Consider the following 24389-nt stretch of genomic DNA (forward strand, 5'->3'; position numbering starts at 1 on the left):
AGGTGAAAAGCGGGGAAAATACAAGAAGAGGAAAGAAAGCATGGAGAGCAATTAAGAGATAGTAATTATAATTTTTAATGTGAATGAGATGAACTTTACCATAAAACATAAGAAGATAGCAGAATGGATAAATACCAGAATCCTACAATATGCTGAAACTCATTTGATGTAAAAAGATACATACAGAGAAAGGTAAAAGAATGGAACAGAATATATTATGGCTTAACTCAAGTGAAAAAGGCAGAGATAGAAAATGTTATCTCAAACAAAGGAAGTGGAAAATAGATATCAGTAAAAGAGATAAGGAAGAAAACTATTTCTCCTAAATGATACTATTGAAAATGAAGCAATTTCAATAATAAATATGTATGTACTAAGTGGTATAGCATTCAAATTCTTAGACGAGAAACTGAATGAGTTACAAGAAGACAAAGACAAGCTTCCAGACAAAATGGTGGAGATAAGACAGGCAGTGTGCTAAGGTTTCCTGATCTTTGCTCATATATAATATTAAACAAACCTCTTAACAGAAATTCGATTGTAAAATACACAGAAAAAGAAACTAGAGGAACATCTACCTCAAGGTCTGACTTCAGGGATCATGGGTGAGCTGGGGCAGAGAGCAGAGAGCCGGCCTAGGGGAAGGGAGGTGAGACTGTAACTAACTTAAGATCAGCTGCAGAAGCGGTGACTGTGGCAGCCATAGTCTAAGAGCCAAATGGGGTGTGGAGATGTTGGCTATGGGAATGATGGTCTGGGGCATTCCAGCAGGGCTGGAGGGTGACTTCCAGTGCAGAGAATTGCAGACATATATCTGCTGGGTTTCTCTGTTCTGGAGGATCTCAGAATCCATACTTTCACTTCCTGGAAGAAACACAGTAGCAGCCCCCCTCCCCCCAGGGGGGCCAGCAGAGCTCTCTCAGCTGAATAGAGTAATTACCTTGCCCCAATACATAGCCCACTTTGTTCAAGGATAAAAGTATCCAGTAGCATGACTCAAACCCCTCCAGGCCAAGGGAAAGGGCCCCAAATCAAGGTAAAAGACATTCCAGAAAAAGCAATCAGTACTCCCTTAGTGGCCAGCTTATTTGGAGATATTATGCCTAATGAACAAAGCCTCTAGCATTCCCTACTGGCCAGCTCACTTACAATTATTAAACTCAGTGAATAATGCCTCTAGGGATACCAACACCAAATCTGTGAAACAGCCCCTCCCTCAACATAAGATCACAGGAAAATGAAGAAAAGCCATTGGGGTTGAGCATAGAAAATTACCTGGCAGATAAAGATCCTAACTCAGAGAGACCTAGAACCACTGAGGAGAATATGATCTGGTCTGCAGTACAGAAAGAATTCCTTGAAGAAATCAGGAAAGAGTTAAAAAAGCAAATGGAAAATTTGGGAGAGAAAATTAATACCTTGCAACAAGAAAACAAATCCTTAGAAAATACAATTGGACAAATGAAAAAGAAAATAACTCTACAAAACTTCAGTTGTCAAATGGAAAAACCTTTCAAAAACAGAATTGACCAGTTGGAAAAAGATATGCAAAAAGGTAAATGACAAAAATTATCTTCTAAAAAAAAAAGAACAGAGTCTGTGGAAATTAATGATTTCACGAGACAAGAATCTGTTAAACAAAACCAAAAAAAATTGAAAAATTAGAAAAAATAAAAAAAATACCTCATCTGTAAAACCACTGACCTTGAGAATATAATGAGAAGAGACAGCCCAAGGATCATTGGGCTTTTTGACCATATTGAAGAGGAAAAAAAGACCTGGACTAAATATTACAGGATTTAGTGATTAAAAATTGCCCTGATACCATTGCACCAGAGAGCAAAATAGCTATTGAAAGAATACATTGATCCCCTCCAGAAAGGGATCCTAAAATCAAAACACCAAGAAAAATTGTGGCCAAATTCCAGAACTATCAGATCAAAGAGAAAACCCTGAAAGCAACCAGAAAGAAACAATTTATTTACCAAGGAGCCACAGTAAGGATTATGAAGGACCTGGCTGCATCAACAAGAAGGGATGGAAGTGCCTGGACTGTGATATTCCAAAAGGAAATGGAGATTGGAATGCAGGCAAGGATTCATTCTCTGGAAAAACTTAGCCTTCTCTTCCAGGGGAAAAGATGGGCATTTAATGAAGTAGGAGACTTCCAACTGTTCCTGATGAAAAGACCAGAGCTTAAAAAAAAATTTGGACTTCAAATAGGAGATTCAAGAGAGCAAGAAAAGCTAAAAAAATAAGCTTAGGGGGCGGCTAGGTGGCATACAGGATAAAGCACTGGCTCTGGAGTCAGGAGTACCTGGGTTCAAGTCTGGCCTCAGACAATTATAATAATTACCTAACTGTGTGGCCTTGGGCAAGCCACTTAATCCCACTGGCCTTACAAAACCCTAAAAAAATAAGTTTAAAGAAAAAAGAAAACTGTTATCCAATAATATGAAACTGGCTATACCCCTACCTAGGAGAAAGACTTTAATGACACTAAAAAATTGTACTAGTATTAGAGAGACTATACTTAGCCAGAAGTAATGGACACTGATAACTTTTCTGTGACTCAGAATGATTTAAAAGCAATATCTCCATGAAGAGGGGGACAGTAAAGAGACAGGAGGTTGGAATAGAATGAATGGGCTAAATCTCATTACATTAAGAAGTACAAAGGATTTATTGCCATAGTGGGGAAAAAGGAGGACATGAGAATCACATGAATCTTACTTTCATCAGATTTGCCTTAAAGCTAGCATAAATACACTCAGTTACCTTAAAAACCTTATCTTACCTTACAAGTATTAAAAGAGAAAGATAGGAGGGGGAGAAGGAAAAGGGCAAATAATATAAGGAAGGCAAGGAAGAAGGGGCAATGTGAAAAGGGAAAGAAAGGGGAGGGGTTGGATATAGGAGGGCAAACACACTGAAGGTGGTGGCATTCAGAAACAAAATACCTGGGAATATGGGTAAAGTGAAAAAAAAGGGAAAATACAAGCAGAGGGAAGATAGCATGGAGGGCAATAAAGAATTAGTATTTATAACTTTGAATGTGAATGGAATGAACTCTCCCTTTAAATGTAAGCAAATAGTAGAATTGATTAAAAACCAGAAGCAGACAGATGCATGTATAGGAAAGGTAAAAGGTTGGAGCAAAATATATTGCCTCTGCTGAAGTAAAAAAAAAAATCAGGAGTAGCAGTCCTTATCTCAGACAAATCAGCTGGAAAAATAGGTTTCCTTAAAAGAGATAAGGAAGGAAACTATATCCTCCTAAATGGTACCATAGACAGTAAGTCAATTTCAATACTAAATAACTATGCAACAAAAGGTATAGCATCCAAATTTGTACAAGAGAAGTTGAAGGAGTTACAGGAAGATATAGATAGCAAAAAACTACAGGGGGGAGACCTCAACCTCCCACTGTCATATTTAGCTAAATCTATCCATAAAATAAACAAGAAGGAACTTAAGGAGGGAAATAGAATGTTAGAAAAGTTAGACAGGATACACTTATGGAAGAAACTGAATAGGGATAGAAAGGAATATAAATTTTTTCCTGTAGTACATAGCACTTTCACAAAAATTAACCATGTACTAGGGCATTAAAAACCCTAATAATCAATTGCAGAAAGGCAGAAATAGTGAATACATTTTTCTCAGATCATAATATAATAAAAATCAATATGCAATATTGGGCCAGTACAATATCATTCCAAAACTAATTAGAAATTAAATATCTTCATCTTAAAGAATGAGTGGATTTAATAAGAAAATATAGAAAGAATTAATGATTTCTTCCTAAATAATGACAGTAATGAAGCAATATATACCAAAACTTATGGGATACAACCAAGGCAGCTGTCAAGGAACATATTATATCTTAAAATGCTTATGCAAATAAATTAGAGAAAGAGGAAGTCAATAAACTAAGCATGCAACTAAAAAAATTAGAGAAAGAACAAATTAAAAACCCCCAATTAAATACAAAATTAGAAATTCTAAAAATTAAAGGAGAAAATAATAAAATCAAAAGAGGGAAAATTATTGAATTAATACATAAAATCAAGCATTGGTTTTATGGAAAAACCAATAAAATCTATAAACTTCTCGGTAATTTGATTTTTAAAAAAAGAAAGAATTATAGAATTCCTAGTATCATATATGAAAAAGGTGAACACACCACCAATGAAGAGGAAATTAAAGTAATAATTTGGAATTATTTTTCCCAACTTTATGTCAATAAATTTGATAATGAAAAGGAAATGGACAAATATTTACAAAAATGTAAGTTGCCCAGGTTAAATGAAGAGAAAATTAATACCTAATTAACCCTATCTCAGAAAATGAAATTCAACAAGTCTTTATTGAACTCCCTAAGACAAAATCTCCAAGGCCAGATGGGTTCACAAGTGAATTTTATCAAGCATTTAAGGAACAATTGGTTCCAATTCTATATAAACTCTTCAGCAAAACAAGCGAAACAGAACTCTGCCAAACTTTTTCTATGACAGCAATATGGTGCTGAATACCTAAACCAGGAAGAGTTAAAAGAGAAAAGGAAAATTATAGACCTATCTCCCTGATGAATTTAGATGCAAAAATCTTAAATAAAATCATAGCAAAATGATTACATAAGTTATCACTTGGATAATGCTTTATAACCAAGTAGCACTCATCCCAGGAATGTAGGAAAACTGTTAGTATAATTAATTATATCAATAACAAACAAATGAGAAATCATTGATTATATCAATAGATGCTGAAAAGTTTTTTGAGAAAATACAGCAGCCATTCCTACTAAAAACACTAGAGAGCATTGGAATAAATGGATTATTCCTTAAAATAATAAGCAGTATCTATCTGAAACTGTCAACAAGCATTATATGTAATAGGAATAGGCTAGAGGCATTCCCAGTAAGATCAGGGGTAAATCATGGATGCCCATTATCACCACTACTATTTAGAATTGTATTAGAAATATTAGCCTCAGCAGTAAGAGAAGAAAAAGAAACTGAAGAAATTAGAATTTGGAAGGAAGAGACAAAACTCACTCTTTGCAGATGACATGATGGTATACCTAGAGAATCTCAAAAAAAATCATCTAAAAACCTACTAAAATTATTAGCAACTTTAGCAAAGTCACAGGATATAATATAAACCCTCACAAATCCTCAACAATTCTATACTACTAGCAAGATGCAGCAAAAAGAGCTAGAAAGAGAAATCCCAATCAAAGTAACCTCAGACAGTATAAAATACCTGAGAGTCTATTTGCTAAGACAGATTCAGAAACTTTTTGGAAACAATCACAAAACACTTCTCACGCAAATAAAATCAGATTTAAATAACTGGGCAAATATTAGCTCTTCATGGATAGTCTGAGCTAATATAATAAAAACTACACTAAACTACCCATTCAGTGCCCTAGCAATCAAAATTGCAAAAAATTACATTTTTAAAGGATTATTAAAAATTGTAATTAAATTCATATGGAGAAATTAAAAAGTCACAAATTTCCAGGGATTTACAGAAAAAAAGTGCAAAAGAAGCTGGCTTAGCCCTACCAGATTTAAAATTATATTATGAAGTATCAGTCATCCAAACTGTCTGGTGTTGGCTAATAAATAGACTAGTGGATTAGTAGAATAGAATCACTGCAATAGCAAGAAATGATTATAGTAATCAATTGTTTGATAAACCCAAAGATTCCAGCTACTGGGATAAAAACTCTCTTCAATAAAAAACTGTTGAGAAAATTGGAAGTTAGTATGGATGAAACATATATTAGACCAACACATCACACCCTATACCAAAATAAGATTAAAATGGATACAGGATTAAAAACAATAAAAAAAACAATATTTTAAGCAAACTAGGAGAACAAGGAATAGTTTACCTGTCAGATCACTGGAAAAGGAAGCAGTTTATGACCAAGGAAGAGAAGGAGAACGTCATTAAAAACAAACTAGAATATTTTGATTACATTAAATTGAAAAGTTCTTGCATAGACTATAATCAAGATCAAAAGAAATTTAATGGGGGCAGTTAGGTGGTGCAGTGGATAGAGCACCAGTACTGGAGTCAGGAGTACCTGAGTTCAAATCTAGCCTCAGACATTTCATAATTACCTAGCTGTTTGGCCTTGGGCATGCCACTTAACCTTATTTGCCTTGCAAAAAAAAATAGAAAAAAAAAAGAAATGTAGTAAATGTCGTAAATTGACAAACAATTTTTACAACTATTATTTCTGATAAATGTCCCATTTCTGAAATATACAGAGAACTGAGTCAAATTTTTTTTAAAAAATGCCATTCCCTTATTGACAAATGGTCAAAGGACAAGCAAAGACAATTTATAGATAGGAAATCAATGTGTTCCATTGTCATATAAAAAATTGCCCTAAATCACTACTTATTAGAGGAATGCAAGTTAAAGAATCTCTGCTGTACCACCTCACACCTCTCTGACTGGCCAATATGATCAGAAAGGAAAATGATCAATGTTGGAAGGGGTGTGGGAAATCTGGGACACTAATTACACTGTAGGTACGGGGCTATGAATTCATCCAAACTTTCTGGACAGCAATTTGCAATTATGCCCAAAAGGCAACAAAAATATGCATACCCTTTGATACTACTGGGTCTATACCCTGAAGAGATTATGAAAAAAAAAAGGGAAAGATATCACTTGAACAAAAATATTCATAGAAACCCTGTTTATAGTGGCAAAGAAATGGAATTTGAGTCAATGTCCATCAATTGCAGAATGGGCTTAATAAACTGCTGCATATGTATGTGACGGAAATCTATTGTTCTATTAGAACCCAGGATCAATGGGAATTCAAGGAAGCCTTTAAGGATTTGTATGAACTGATGCTGAGAAAGATGAGCAGAAACAGAAGAACATTGTATATCCTAACAACAACATGGTGGTGATGATCAAGCTTAATGGACTTGCTCATTCCATCAGCATAATAGTTAGGCACAGTTTTGGGATATCTGTAATGGAGAATATCATCTGTATCCAGAGAAAGGATTGTGGAGTTTGAACAAAGGCTAAAAACTATTACAACTTAAAAAAATACTATTATCTTATGTAATTTTGCTATCTTATACTTTATTTTTTTCCCTTAGGGATATGATTTCGCTCTCATCACATTCAAATTAGATTAATGTATACCATAGAAACAATGTAAATACTAACAGACTGTCTTCTCTGGGAGATGGGGGAAGGGAAGCAAGATTAGGTGAAAAATCGTTATATTCAAAATGAAAAAAATAAATTAGAAAAGGAAAGGAAAAAGAAGACAAATACAGCAAAACTCTACTGTTGGGAAAATCCAACCTCCTCTAAGAATTAGATAAATCTAACCATAAAATGAATAAGAAGGAAGTTGAGGAGTTAAATAGATTATTTAAAAACTTGAAGGGCACAGTGGATAGAGCACCAGCCCTGGATTCAGGAGTACCTGAATTCAAATCTGGCCTCAGACACTTAATAATTACCTAGCTGTATGGCCTTGGGCAAGCCACTTTACCCCATTGCCTTGCAAACAATTTTAAAGAATTAAAAATTTTAAAAATTTTTAAAAAATCAAAAATAAAATAAAATAGAATCAAATAAAAACTTGGACATGTTATATCTTTGGAGAAAATTGAATGGGTATATTAAGGAATGAACCTTTTTTCTGTGGTACATGGTACCTATGCAAAAATTGACCAGATGCTGGGACATAAAAACCTCATAACCAAATGCAGAAAGATGGAAATAGTGAATACTTCCTATTCAGACCATAATATAATAAAAATCACATGCATTAATAGACCTAAAACAAATTAGAAACTAAATAAACTCATTTTAAAGAATGAGTCGATTAAATGACAAATTATAGATAGAATTATTTCATTCTAGACAATGACATTAATAAGACAACATACCAAAATTGATTGGACACAGTCAAAGCTGTTATTTTAGATATATTATATCTCTAAATGCTTACAGGAATAACATAGAATGTGAAGAAATCAATGAATTGAGAAAACAACTAAAAAATTAGAGAAAGAGCAAATTAAAAATCCCCAATTAAATACCCAAATAGAAATTCCCAATTAAAGGAAAAATTAATAAATTCAAAAGCAAGAAAACCATTGTACTAATACATAAAATCAAGAGTTGGTTTTATGAAAATAAATAAAAAACCTTTGTTTAATTTGAATAAAAAATGGAGAAGAAAATCAAATTACCAGGATCAAAAATGAAAATGTGAGCCCATCACCAATGTGAAGAAAATGAAAGTAATAATTCAGAAGTGATTTGCCCAACTCTATGCCAACATACTTGATAATACAATAAAAATTGGTGAATACTTAACAAAAACATAATTTGCAAGGTTAAATAAAGGGTGAATTAAATACCTAAATAACAAGCTATCAAATAACTCCCTAATGTCTCCTCTACCAGATGGATTCACAAGTGAATTCTATGTAAACTCTTTGAAAATACAGGCAAAGCAAAACTCTGCCTAATTCCTTCTATGACACCATTATGGTGTTGATATCTAAACGAGGAAGAGTCAAAGCACAGAAAGACAACTATAGACCAATTTCCCTAATGAATGTGGATGCAAAAATTTTAAATAAAATCTTAGCAAAGCGATTATAGCAAGTTATCACTAGGATAATGCATTATAACCAAGCAGGATCTCTTCCAGGAATGTAGGGTTGGTTCAATATTAGGAAACTGTAAGCATAATTTACTATATCATCAACAAACCTAGCAGAAATCATATGCTTATCTCAATAAATTATGAAAAAGCCTTTGACAAAATGCAGCGCCCATTCCTACTGAAAATTGTATAGAGCATACAAGTAAATTGATTGTACCTTAGAATGATATGCAGTATCTATCTGAAATCATAAACAAGCATCATATGCAATGGGGATAAGCTAGAGGCATCACCTAAGATCAGGCATGAAACAAGGGTGCTCATTATCACCACTACTATTCAATATTGTTTAGAAATGTTAGTTTCAGGAGCAGCTGGTGGCACAGTGGATAAAGCACAGGCCCTGGAGTCAGGAGTACTTGTGTTCAAATCTGGCCTCAGACACTTAATAATTACCTAGCTGTGTGACCTTGGGCAACCCACTTAACCCCATTTGCCTTGCAAAAGAAAAGAGAAATGTTAGTTTCTTGGGAAGAAAGAAACAAAACTCTCACTCTTTGCAGATCACAAAATATTATACCTTGTGAACCCTAAAATATCATCTCAAAAACTTCTGGAAACAATTAACAACTTTAACAATTTCTCAGGATATAAAACAAACCCCCCAAATGCCCAGCATTTCTATATATTACTAGCATGATACAGAAACAAGAATTAGAAAGAGAAATGCTATTTAAAGTTACTTCAGACCACATAAAATACTTGTTAGTCTGGAACTGCCTTAGAAGTAGATTAATGGAATGTACTATGTGCAAAAGAGACAATAGGAAATGATTATAATTATCTCCTATTTGTTAAACCCAAAGAGTCCAGTTTCTGGGATTAACTTTGCTTAAAAACTCCTGGAAAAACTGGAAGGTAGTATGGCAGAAATTTGGATGAGACCAACATCTCACACCCTGTACCTGTAAGATCAAAATGTTTTCAGGATTAAGACATACAAGACAATAATACATGTGAACTGGGAGAAGAAGGAATAACTTAACTTTCAAATCTATGGATAGGGGAAACATTTATGACCAAGGAAGTGATGGAAATAATCATTAAAAAGTAAGTAGGCAATTTTCATTACATTAAATTAAAAAGCTTTTATACAGATGAAACCACTGTAACCAAGATGAAAAGAAATGTAGTAAACTTGGAAATAAATTTTATGACTAGTGTTTTGGACTAAGGACTCATTTCTAAAATATATATACAGAACAAGCCAAATTTTTAAAAAATCATTCCCCAAATGATAAATGGTCAAAAGATATGCAAAGACAGTTCGCAGCCGGGGAAATTAAAGCTATCTATAACCATGTGAAAAATTGCTCTAAATCATTACTGATTAGAGAAATGCAAATTAAAGCATCTCTGTCATATCACCTTACACGTCTCAGATTGGACAATGATCAGAGTGGAAAGTATGTGGGAAATCTGGGACACTAATGCATTTTTTTTGAGCTGTGACCTGATCTGATCTCTCTGTAGAGCAATTTTGAATTATGCCCAAAGGGCAACAAAAATGTGCATACCCTTTGATCTAGCAATACCTCTACTGGGTCTATACTCTGAAGAGATCATGAAAAAGGAGTAAAAACATCTCTTGTACAAAAATATTCATAGTAATTCTGTTTGTAGTGGCAATAAATTGGAAATTGAGGGGTTGTCCATTAATTGGAGAATGGTTAAACAAATTGTGGTATATGTATGTTATGGAACACTACTGTTCTATTAGAAATTAGGAGGGATGCAATTTCAGAGAAGCCTAGAAAGACTTAGATGAATTGATGCTGATTGAGATGAGCAGAACCAATTGTACACCCTAACAGCAACATGGAGATTATGATCAACCTTAATGGACTTGTTCACTCCATGAGTGTAACAGGGACAATTATCGGATAGCTGTGATGAAGAGCACTATCTGTCTCCAGAGAAAGAACTGTGGAGTTAAACAAAGACCAAAGGTTTTTGCATTCAATTTATAAAAAAGTTGTCTACATAATTTATCTATCTGTAATATTTTATTTCTTCCTCAAGGATGTTTTTTTTTCTCTCAACAAATTCAATTTAGATCAATGCATATTGCAGAACCAATATAAATATTATCAGATTGCCTTCTTATGGGGAGAGTGGGGAGGGGGGGGGAATAGTAAAATTCAAAACCTTACAAAAATGATTGTTAGATACTACTCTTTTTTATAATTTTGAATAGCAAATAAAATATTTATATAATTTTAAAAATAAAAAATTAAGAAATAAATTAATTTTTTCAACTACATATAAAGATAGATTATATAGATCATTTTTTCCTCTGCTATATCCCACTCCTTTACCAAGATAGAGATTAATCTGGATTATATTTGTGGAACTATATTAAACATTTTCTTATTAATTATTTGCAAAAGATTCAGAATAAGAAGGAAAAAACTTAAAACATTAAAAAAACTTTAAAAATTGAAATTAGTATATTTTGTTCTTCATTCAGACATCAAAGTTTCTTCTTTGGATGTAAATGGTATTTTTCCTCACAAGTCATTTAGAATTATTATTAGATTATTGTCCTGTGGAGAAGAGCAAATCAGCATAATTGGTCATCACAATATGTTGTTATTAATATATTCTAATTCTGTTCACTTCATTCAACAAGAATTCATGCAAGTCTTTCCAGGCATTTTTGAAATCCCACTGCTCAAGATTTCTCACTGAAAAATAGTACTCCACCACATTCATATATCACAATTTGTTCAGTCATTCCCTAATTGATGGGCATCACCTCAATTTCTAATTCTTTGTCACTACAAGAAGAGCTTTTATAAATATTTTGTATATGTGATCTTTTTTCCCTTTTCAATGATTTCTTCAGAATATAAACTTTAGAAGTGATATTGGTCGATAAAAGTATATGCACAGTTTTATGGCCCAAATTGAACCAAATTGCTCTTCAGAAAAGTTGGATAAGTTTCCAAATCCACAAACAATACATTAGTGTCTCAGTTTTTCACATCCTCTCTAACACTGATTTTTTTCCCTTTGTTGCCATAGCAGCCAATATCATAAGTATGATATAATACTTCAGAGTTGTTTTGAATTCCATTTCTCTAATCAGTAATGATTTAGAACTTTTTTCCTTGATTGTAAGTAACTTTTATTTCTTCATCGGATACTGCTTGTTCATATCCTTTGACCATTTATCAATTGGAGAAAGACTTGTATTCTTATAAATTTAACTTAGTTACCTATATATTTTAGAAATGAGTCCTTCATTAGATAGAAACACAAATTGTGAAAAAAAAAATTTCCCAACAATGCATTCTTTTAAATCTTGGTTGCATTGATTTTATTTGCATAAGAACTTTTAAAATTTAATGTAATCAGCATTGTCCAGTTTGCATTTTACAAAGTTATCTATTTCTTGTTTGTTCATAAACTGTTCCCATTTCCTTAGATTTTCTCCTAATTGGCTTATGGTAACATCTTCTATGTCAAAAAACATCTTCTATGTCAAAATCCTGCATTTATTTCCAACTTATCCTGGTAGAGGATATAAAATTTTAGTCTAAACTTTATGTCATATTATTTTTTTAGCTTTCCCAGCAGGTTTTATTAAAGAGTAAGTTGTTATACTAGAAGCTGGAATCTTTAGTTTTACCAAAAAGTAGACTACTTAAGGCATTTGTAATTATTTCTTTTGTACCAAATCTCTTCCACTGATCCACAAATTTTTTTTTAACTAATATGAAACAATTTGGATGATTTCTTCTGTACAATATTATTTTAGCTCTTTTACAGGTAGTCTGTCTTCTTTTGCTTTTTTTCATTAATTCCTATACTATTCTTGATCTTTTATTCCTACATATGTATTTTCATACTATCTTTCTAAATCAACAAAATGATTTTTGGTAGTTTGATTGTTATGACACTGGAAAAGTAATTTAACTTAGGTAGAATTGCCATTTTTATTCTATTGGCTCAGGCTGTGCATGAGCAATTGACATTTTTCCAATTGTTTAGATATGACTTTATTTGAAAACTGTTTTAAGATCATATTCATCAAGTTTCTGAGTTTATCGTGACAGGTAGATTACCAAGTATTTTATATTGTCTAAAGTTACTTTAAATGGAATTTTTTTCTATGTCATACTGCTGGACTTTGTTGGTAATATTTAGAAATACTGAAAGTACTGAGCATGTGTCTCTAAAGTTGCTATTACTAGGACTGGAACAACTAAAGGAAAAAATGACCATAAATTATAATCCTTTCTGGGTTTTAACTGAAGAGTTTTAATTGACTTATAAAAAGAATTTGAAGCAAAAATATAGAAATTTGTGATTTTCATTATTACATCTCTCATAAGTTTCCACGCATTCACCTTCTCCATGGGACTGAGTATGGTTCTACCTACTTCACCCTCTGTCTCCTTTTCACTTCTCTGGCATGGTAGTCATTTGACTTTCCTTTCTCCAACTCCCACATGCTGAGACATAAAAGTAAAAGTGAATATAATAAACATACTCTGTATTAATTAGGCAGTCAGGTAGTTTTGTAATTCTCTTCTTTGAGAGAAAAATCAAAATGCCTTTCAAAGTATAGCATGTAGTTGGAAAGATTTAGGAAACAGAATTAAAGCTTAAATGCTACTAGATAAGCAAGAGTAACTACAAGTGCTTCAAGTCTTTCCTCTCCCTTGAACCATTTTCAAGTGGCTGTGGCATAATGCGAAATTAAAAGGAAGTTTTTGTTTTAAATAGAAAGAATTTAGAATGAGAATTTGCATTTTCATTTCATCTAGAACAGAAGATTCAGTCTGCATTTGACTTTAATCTAGGTGGAAAAAATGTATTACCTGATTATGATAATAGTCATACAAACTTTAAGGAATAAATCTATGGGAAGCCTTGTTTTGTAAGTTAATAAAAATGGGAAAAGAAAAAATAACAGAAGTCATCATGTGTTCAATCTTTTAACTTTGTTTATTGGTTTTTAAGCCAAGTTATGTGACATATAAAAACAAATCAGTGAATTGCCCCCTCGGTCCTCGTACAGGTCATTTCATTATAGAATGATGTTATAAGAACTGCTTTTTATTATATTTTTAAATAAATAATATTTAACTTCAAAATTTTGCACTTTTGTGTGTTTTGATTTGGTTTTTGGATATTCAGTGCTTTTAAGAAAGTTTTCTTTAAGAAAGACTATATGTGTGCTGTCGCTAATTTTCTGATTTGTTTCTTGGCTTTGGTTCTGCCCCTTGATGAAACACAACTTAGATCAGGAATGCAGATTTTGGAAAGAAAATAGAGATTTATTAAAGGAAGTTATATCTTATAAGAAAGCAATAGCAAAGTTAAAAAAAGAGTTTAAAGAGAAGACCACATGGGTTCCTGATTGAATTGGCTAGGCCAGTAGACTAAGGTTCAGCAGGAGGCTGGAAGGTAAAAGGGACTAGTCCCTCCTCTGGATATCCTTAAATTTTCTCCCAGAGTCCATGGCAAGGGGTGGTGACCTGGGAATGTCCCAAGTCCCTCTTTGGAGATTTTGCCTTTTGGAGAGGGGTCTCTTTTGGAGAGATGGTCTTCCAGGGTCTGTGCTCCCTGGCTGCCCCACCAAAAAAAATATAACCTCAATCAGGTTGAAGGTCAGACCTTCAAATGTGGCTTAAATTAGATGATAAAGGAAAGAAGATTCCCTTTACAATACAAACAAAAGATTTACAAAGTTTTTCTCCAACTGATCTCATCATTCCCATGCCCAATTTTCTCTGCATTTAACAAAGTCACCTGAATTGTTACTTTGTGAGTTTTGTCTCAAGTCTTAAAATATGTAATATTGTTTATAGGGCCTTATACCTCTAAAATTCTTGCTATGACCATGAGTAAAAGTCATTTCTCTTATACTCTAAGTATCTGAATGTTTATTGATATTTCATTTTTCTAAATACATGTTATTAAAGTTTTCCAATATTCATCCATATGCACATGTATATTTTTAAGTTAGATAAGTTCCTTCCACTCTCCCTTCCTACCTACCTCCACTTAGTAACAAACAATCAGGTGATTACCGTACATACATATTTGTGTTAAACATGTTTACAGCTTAGTCATTTTCAGTATGAGCATTTAGGATGAAGGGAAAGAAATATATAAGAAAGATGTTTTTAAAAAGCGAATGTAGTATTCATCAGATTCTGAAGGATACTTTTGTTTTGTTTTGTCTTGTTTTTCTTCCTCTGGATGGTAATAGTATTGTCTGTAGCTGGTCTAATAGGGTTGTCCTAGCCCTCTGAACTGTTGAGAGCAGCTTCATAAATCAGGGATGATCATCTCATAATATTGTTAATGTGTACATTGTTTTCTTGGTTCTGGTCCCTTAGCTCAGCATCAGATTCTCTAATTCATTCCAAATTTCTCTGAGGTCTGACCATTTATAGTTTCTTATAGAACAATACTATTCCATAGCATTCATAAACCTAATATATGAAATTTCTAAAAAATAAACCATCTATAACTCTGAAATTTTGTAATTTGAGAAATTAGCAATTTCCCTGCTTTTGTTTGTATTTGAAAGAAGATGAACTTAAGGTTATTTGACTATGATGAAAATTGTGAAATTATCGAAAATAATTATTGGGGGTTTTGTTTTTTTGAGTGTGCTACTTTGGTATTGTGATAACCAAATAATTTTAGATACATTTCCTCTTCAGGCAAAGGTGAATCTGTCATTGAGAGAATTGAAGTTATCCACCTTTGCCTGAAGTTAAGAGGAAATCTGTCTACAATTTTTTGATTATCACTAATGAAAGTATAAGCTAAAGTTGTCATTATTGTAAAACCTAAAACTGGTAATTGTTAATGATCTGTTCTTTATATTAGGACAGATAGACTTGAAAAGACTGAAAAGAAGAAAAAAATCATTAAATCCTTTATGTATCTTTGAAATGCTAGCCTTTTTTTTTTTTTACATATTAAAGGAAAAAGAACTCCCTAATTTGTGACCAGGAAAACTTGCCATTTAAGGTAAAAGCCTTTGGGATTATAATCGATTTTAAGGTCTGAATTCAGGTGTAAGTTGTCTGATGGATCATTAAGACAGTAATCTATCATTCAAGAGAGTTTCCATAAACTACTCAGAGAGGCTATGGTCCTGAATGGGATAAAGTTTGAGACTTCTTCAGTAGAATATTATAGATTAGAAATAGATGGGCTGTGTGTTATACATCTTCTGCCCCTCCTCCCCTGACAAGCAATTTAATGTTACCTTGTCCAAAATGTAAAAAGTAAACTGATGCTGTCACATCTGTATTGAAGTCCAGATGTTTCTACATTGCTTGTCCTGGAGGGGGAGAGAACCTGTCTCTGTTTGAATTATATGCTGTTTCTTTAGAGTAATTTACACATCTAGATTGTGAAGACCAAATTCTTCACTAATGAGGATGGGTCAATGCCCTGCCCCCCAACCCCCCAGGGATCCCTTTAGGATAAATAGATTGTGAATTCCTTGTTCAGTGTCTCTTTTTTTCAGAATGTGGTCCATTATTGAGAATTGAATAAAACTTTTCTCTTCATACCTTAAAAATCTCCAAATTTTATTTAAGTGGATAGAGTCATCCCACAAATTCCTGAACTGACTGTACTTGTTTGGGAAAAGCCACAATTACTACTTCTCAGTCAAAAGTAGTAGCCATGTCCCCTTCTGTCTTAATTTTCCTATTATGTTCCTCTGAAAAAGAATGCTTCCCATCTGTTTATTCCTAAATCTGAAAGTGAAGTGAACTGTTACTACAGATGTCAACTGTCACTTTTACTTGAAATCTAACAAAAACTAACAATGTTTTAATTATGATCTATATGTGTTACGTCAACAAGGACTCTTTGGTGTTGTGTAATTATATTCTAGCTTTCACTCTTTATATCAGATCTCCACAATCAGAACAAGTGGTCAATAAAAGTGGAACCATATTATGTCCCCCTTTCAGCTGGAAGTAATTTCAAAAGGAGATACTTTTTCCAATTTCTCAAAATAATTTATGGCAAATGTAGTTGGAGAAATATTGAGCAGAGAAATAGGTTTTATAATTAATTTGTTTCCTTTACATTGATCATATCAAATAGATAATATCTAAGCTGACCTTACATTAACAATTATCTCCATCTCATTGTCCAAACTATCAAAATGAGATCAATGAGCATTGGTAGAGTATCTTGCCCTTCCCAGTTAGGGATTAGGTAAATCCTTGCCACCAAGCATAAGAAAAGCCCATGTCAAAAACAATGAATACCTGTCTTTACTGGAAAGGATTAAGCTTTTGAGCTACTGCCTCTGAGGTACAGATGATTAAATAACTTTACTCTCCTCTTTTAACTATACCTTCTCCTTCATTTAGCTCATTACCTCTGATCTTTGAGCTAATGTCCTCCCATCTATGTAGTTATCTTCCTGCCCCTTTAAAAGTTTTCTCTCTCCTCAGTTGAGTTGCAGTCTCCCTTTGGATCCCCCAAATAAACTCTCTTGTTCCTATACAATTTCTTACTACGTATACCCTGATGGCAAATTACCTGCTCCTTCCACTACTGCCAATTGTCTTAGAGAATTAGTCACTTGCAAGTGCCACATTTGCCTGTACCTTCTCTCTCTCTCTCTCTCTCTCTCTCTCTCTCTCTCTCTCTCTCTCTCAGCTTCAGTTAACCACAGTAATACTTAAATAAACCATTTTAACCCCCCAAAGAAATAGTAAAATAACTATTTAAATTATTTAAAATTACATTCAATAAAACACTTGAATTGCCTAAATTAATTTAGTTACTCAGTGTCATACTAATCAAGTGACCAAAGAATTATTTTATAGAGCTAGAAAAATAATACAAAAACATTAATGTGAATGAACAAGTCAAAAACATTAAAGGAATCAATTTGTTTTAAAAAAAATGTGAAGGAATGTGACTTAGTATTTGATTTCAAAGCAGTGATCATGAAAGCAATTTGTTACTTAACAAGAAATAAAATAATGAACCATTAGAATAGACAAAAAAAATCTCTAGTAACTTCATATTTGATAAACCTAAAATAAAATTTTTAGCGTAAGAACCTACCATTTGAAAAAAAAAAATTCTGGGAAAATTCCAAAGCACATTGGAAGAAAGTTAGTATAGACAAACATCTCACATTTAATGCTAAAATAAAAGAAAATTGATGAATTGTCTAGATTTAAAGAAAATAAGAGGGGCAGGGAAAATTGTATCTTTCCTCTATATGGACAAGCAATGAGTTTGTGACAAAAGAAATAAAAAAGAAGATAAGAGCAAGAAGAATAAATAATTTCAATTACATGCAATTTTAAAAGTGCTTCATGAACAAAATAAAGAAGCCAAATTTAGAAGGAAAAACAGGAAACTGAGCAGCATTTATTATCAGTTTCTTTGATAAAATCCACTTTCTAAAAAGAATCAAGAATTGAGTCAAATTTATGAAAAAAAATCATTCCCCAGTTTGAAAATAAGGTAAATGATAATGAACAATCAACTATTCATGAAAACTTGAAAAAATAATTTATCACTACTGAGTAGAGAAAAACCATTTAACACAACTCTGACATGTCAGCTTCATTTGTCATATTAACTAACATAGATGAAGTGAAAAAAGATAAATGCTAGATGGGATATAGAAAAATTGAAACACCAGCTCACTGATGGTGGAGGTGTAATATGTTCAAATTATTTAGGAGTAAAATTTGGAACTAAATTCAAAGAGCTATTAAACTGTACAACAATTTGATGCAGCAATAAATATGACTATTAGATCTTTATATCAAATAGATGAAAGACAAAAGGAAGAGGACCTATTTTCCCAAGAATATAAAAGCAGTCCATTTTTATGGTGTCAAACAAATGAAAATTGAGAGGATGCTAATCAATTTAGGAATTCCTCAATAAGTTTTTGTATATGACAATAGAACACTTTTGTTGTTGTTGTTGTTGTAAGAAATGACTATGATAGTTTGAGGAAAACCTTGGAATTGATACAAAATGAAGTGATCAGAACCAGGAGAACATTATACACAGAAACAAGAGTATGCTAATTATATTCAAGTGTGAAAGACTTAACAGTTGTGCTCAAGAAAATCATTCAAAACAATTCCAAAGGACCCAGGATGAAAAAAATCCCATCTATCTCCTAAGGAAGAACTGATGAATTCTTAGTGCAAAAAAATCCTTTTTTTTAAAAAAAAAACTTTCTATATTGTTCTTATTTTTTGGTGCATATTGTCATTTGCAACATGACTGATATGTTTTACATGACTTCATATGTAAAACCAATAATTTGCTTGACTTTTCAATCACTAACAAAGAAAGATAATTTTCAAATTTTTTCAGAAATTATATGTAACTGAAAAATGCTTAATGAAAGAAATGAAATATTTTTAAAATGTTTAGAAATTATTTATTTCCTCAAATATTCATTTTCCCTCAGTAGAAGGGATGTATTTCTCAAGGCAAGTTATTGTTGTTAAAATCCATATTTTTTTGTCTTTTGGAATATCATATTCTAAGTTCTTTGGTTCTTTCCATTGAAAGCTACAAAAATCTTATCTTAGCCAGATTATTAATTATATATATTGAATGCATATTTTACTTTCCCTTGAAGCTTTGGGTTGTAGCTATGGGGTTCCTAGGTATTTTGATTTGGAAATTTTTGTAGGACACTAGTGAATTTTTCTATTTTTACTTTGTCCAGTGGTTCTAATGGAAAACAACTATTTGCTTTTATTGATTATTTTATATAATATAAGTTCTTTAGATTTTTCATGGCAATGGGGTTAAGTGGCTTGCCCAGGGCCAAACAGCTAGGTAATTATTAAGTGTCTGAGGCTGGATTTGAACTCAGGTACTCCTGACTAAAAGGTAGGTGCTCTATCCACTGCACCACCTAGCCACCCCAATAATACAATTTTTGTAAATATATTATTATTTTATAATTATGAAAATATCATTATGTTAACACAGGTAGTCATATTGAAGAGTTCTGTGTAAAGCAAAATAATCTTTCAATGAAATCAACTTTTTAAATTTGAAAATGCAATTATATGGTAACTGTTATTCAATAATCTTTATTTTCTGGCTGTTTACCTTTTATTACTATTAGCCCTCAAAGAATCCAGGATTCTTATTTATTTCCTCTCTTTCTACCAAAACTTGTTCTAAAATAGATATGACAATAAGAAATGCTACAAAATCTCAAGAACATTTATATTTTAACAAACTCAAATTCTCTAGGTGTGTATGCAGATGAATGCTGGTAAGTTTTCTGCATTTTTATGGTATGCTATACCACAGATCAAGCACAAACTATCCTTATGAACAACTGGGTTGTACTCTTAACTTGTATACTTCATATTTCTTTTGAGCTGCTTCAGTTCTACATTAGTTATAGAGCATAGTACCCTCTCATGTCTATGCAGGCTAGTCTTGTGATCATGGTGGGCAGTTTGTCCAATGCTACATCATCAATTCCAAAGTTCTTAAAAGAGACCTTGAGAGTATCTTGGTTATGCTTTTTCTAACTTCCCTGTGAGCATTTTCCCTGTATGACTTCTTAATAAAATCCTCTTTTTGACAAGTGTGTGTTTGACCTTTGAACAATGTGGTCAGTCCAATGGAATTACTGTCTCTGTAATAATGTTCCAATGCTTGATAGTTTAGCTGGGAAAAGTACTGCAATGTTTGGTATCTTATCATGCCAGGTGATCTTCAGAATTTTCCTAAGATAATTTAAATGAAAATGACTCAGTTGCCTGGCATAGTATGGTCCATTGTCCACACAAAAATTTGATAAGCACAACAGCTCTGTAGATCTTCAGTCTGATAGTCATTGCAATACCACTTCTTTCCCACACTTTTTTGGAGCCTCCCAATGAACTATGGCAATGTGTGTGTCAACATCTTTATCAATGTATACCTCCCTAGAAAGTGTATTTTCAAGGTAAATAAACTTATCCACAATATTCAAAATTTCTTCATTTGATGTAAACAATGGTTCCATATATAAATGATGTGGTGCTGCTTGATGGAGCATATGTGTTTTCTTGATGGTAATTATTAGGTCAAAATTAGCACAAGCAGCAGATAATCCATAATTCATTGCATCTCAGTTTCAGGGACTGCATTGAGTGCACAATCATCTAGAAACAGAAAATGAAGTATAACACTTCTGACTCCTGGAATTTTTCCTGTCATTGTTGGGTAACAAACATTATATAATTGTTCCTTGACCCTTATTAAAGTCACACTGTCTTTCAATAGGTGACCATCTTCCAATTAAAGGAACAGTCTTTTAATGAGGAGTCTGGTGAAAAAAGATGAGGAGAAAACTCCTCAGTGATTGGCACAAGGCATGCTTATACTCTTGAGGGATTACCTCCACATGTTATATAACCTGAAAATTTTCATTCTACTTTCAGATGAGCAACAAACCCCCAATTTGCTAAATCTCAGCTGAAGTAGAATTAGCAGTGGATACTTTGTCACATGAAATAATCCTAATTGCATTCAAAACCTCTTCTTCAATTAGAAATTTAGCAAGGGATTAATTGACTTCAATTTGAGACTAAAGGTTAGTGGTTTCCAATTTGAATGATGACAATCTGTTAACAACACTCTGGCAGTGTTCAGCTCATCTCTCTAGAATCAAGTCCCTATCATTAAAAAAATGTGAGTTGTTGAGATGCATTTTATGTCTTTGGATCATAAATAGCCTTTAGAACATCATAAACACACTGCAGATTATTGCTATCCATATGAAATTGAATTTCATCTGCATTCTTAATGCATCAGGAAAACTGCATCTTGCTAAACTTCACTTGTAGTTTACTTTTGTTGGAATTAAATGCTACTTTCTTAGAAATGGAAGAACTATTCTGCTGATAAACACTGTGAAGTTCTCATTTTTCATTTACTAACTTCTGTATTTCCTTATCATTTTCATCAAAACCAGACTTGTTGTTTGTGAATGTTCTGTCCCAGAGGAGCAAATGCAAGGCTGTATATCAAATCTCTGAAAACTGCCTACTCCTTTTCTGCTTCACTGTTGCCAGATGAGTGTTAGCTCAATTTTCCTTCTAAGTAAACAACAAACTGATACTTTCTCTACTCTCTTGAGCTTAATTCTTCTAGTAGACATTTTGCCTTAGGGCCACAGTTGAATGTGAGTATTTAACTTGGAATGTATGAGTCTTCAATAGTAAGTTATTATTGCTTTTGAAGTTTCCAAATGCATTCTTCCCAAGGTCTTCCTGCCATATCTGGTAGCCTGAACCAACTCTACCATTAAAGTCACCCAGAATTATAATGTTGACTTCTTTTGGTACACTGAGGATAAGGGCCTCCGAGTCTTCAAAAAATTTTTCTTTGACCTCAACAGTATTCTTCATGGTGGACCACAGGCCCTGAAGATGGTGGCATCACTTTTTTCTACAAGTGGTAATCACATTGTTATTCACAACTTTTGGTATGCATTCAAGCTTGTTGACTAGATTAGTCCTCACTACAATACTTGCATCAACTTCATGGAATTCCCCTTTATTGTGACCACTACAGAAAACATGTTGGTTAAATGCCTTCTGAAATTCACCATAGGACTGTATATATATTCTGAAGTCCCAACTATTAAGAGGGCATTCAAGGAAAATTTTTCTTGACTTTTACTTTGTGGTTTCTTTTTTTTAATTGATCATTACTTAGAAATGCAAAGATATCAAATGGAATCAAATGTAGGATTGAAGGAATCCAAACTATAAAAGGGCCCATTTTCTCTAAAGGGGTATCCTAGCTAGAAGCTTCAATTTTTATATTAAATTGAAAAAAATGGATAACTCATATAGTATAATTTGTAGTTAACATATTTATTAGTGCTGTAGTGAACTCTGTGCTTATTTTTAATTAGAACATTCTTTTCTATGTTGAAGTATTTAAAATATAATAATGAAAGATTTAGACATCTAGGTTATCTTCTTTAAAGAAATATTCAATTAATCTCAAAAAATTTGATTTGATATTTCCCACAAGACAAGTGAAACCCACATTTGTTAATTGAAGCATAAACTATACAATGATAATAACATATCTGTCAAAATCATATGAGAACACTAGAAATTTAACACCTACACTAACACCTTCATTTTCTGGCAATAACGTAGTTATCAAATTTGTCAAATCCCACTAAGAATTTCTCATCTCACCTAAAATGTTAGTTTTGAAAGAAAGAATTATATTTTTAGACTAAAGGAACTTGAATATGACATCAAGCTATATTTGTAGTAAATTATTGCCATGATTCTTAAAAATAACTATATTAGATTTATCTTTTCAAATGAATTTTGTTCTTTTAAGTCGTCATAAAGCAATATACTTTTTAATATCAACAATGCTGGCAGTTTGGTCAATTAATCCTATACTTACATATCTATGTGTATGTACATACATGTGTATGTATATAGACATCTGTAGAAGTCTGTATATAGGCTTATATATAGCTCAGTAAGATATGAATGTATTTGCACACTTATATATACACAGACATAAGCATGTATATGGGTATAAATATATATCCATTCATGTGGACATATTTACATATAAATGTATTGATGTATGTGTGACTATGCAGATATCTAAATACATATGTACATGTGTATAAACATATATCTATCTGTGTAGGTCATACAATATAGATGTATACCTTATACATACAGCTAGGTGGGATAGTGGATAGAATTCAAATCTGAAGTCAGAAAGACTCATCTTCATGATTTCAAATTTGATTTCAGACACTTTCTAGCTGGTGACCTTGAACAATTCATTTAACTCTTTTTTGCCTCAGTTTCTCATCTAGAAAATGAGGAGAAGCATTTTTAGTATCTCTGCCTAGGAAACATCAGATGGAGTCAGGAGTGTAAGGCATAACTATTATCTCTGTAAAACAAATAAAAAGATATATATACATAAATTGAATTGTGTTTATAATCTTCCTCAACTAGAGAGAGACAGACATAGATGACAGAGGAAAAAAGAGTTGAATTGGCAAAAAGAATGAGAAAAAGAAAGAATGATGCTGATAAGGATAAATATAAAGAATAATTATATAATTATATAGATATAGTTATCTGTACTGATAATATATATCTGAGTATATATGCATTTCTATATACATATAGAAATGCACATATATTCAGATTCAGAAATTTTTACTTCAAATCCCTTTTGTCTTTTTTGCCCTTTCCCCTGAAAAAAAAGAAATAATGAAAGCCAATCCAAAAGATGAAAATTTGATGGCACTGAAGATGTTTTAAAGCATATTCTATAAGTTCCAAAGGCAATTTCAAAAGAGGTGATTAGAAATGCTATTATTTCAGTGAAATTTCAAAGGTAACTAAATGAATACAGCAAAACTCTTGGGGAAAGACTGCATGTAGAGGAACAAGTGACTCAATGATTCCTCTATTTCCCTGTACTTTTTTCTTGATTTCTTTTTAAATTTAAGGAAATGGGGTTAAGTGACTTGCCCAAGGTCACACAGCTAGGTAATTATTAAGTGTCTGAGTCAGGATTTGAACTCAGGTCCTCTTGACTCCAGGACCAATGCTCTATCCACTGCACCACCTAGCTGCCCCCATTTCCCTATACTTTT

Source organism: Macrotis lagotis, chromosome X (genome assembly GCF_037893015.1).
Source record: "Macrotis lagotis isolate mMagLag1 chromosome X, bilby.v1.9.chrom.fasta, whole genome shotgun sequence".
In the NCBI taxonomy this organism is placed as follows: domain Eukaryota; kingdom Metazoa; phylum Chordata; class Mammalia; order Peramelemorphia; family Peramelidae; genus Macrotis; species Macrotis lagotis.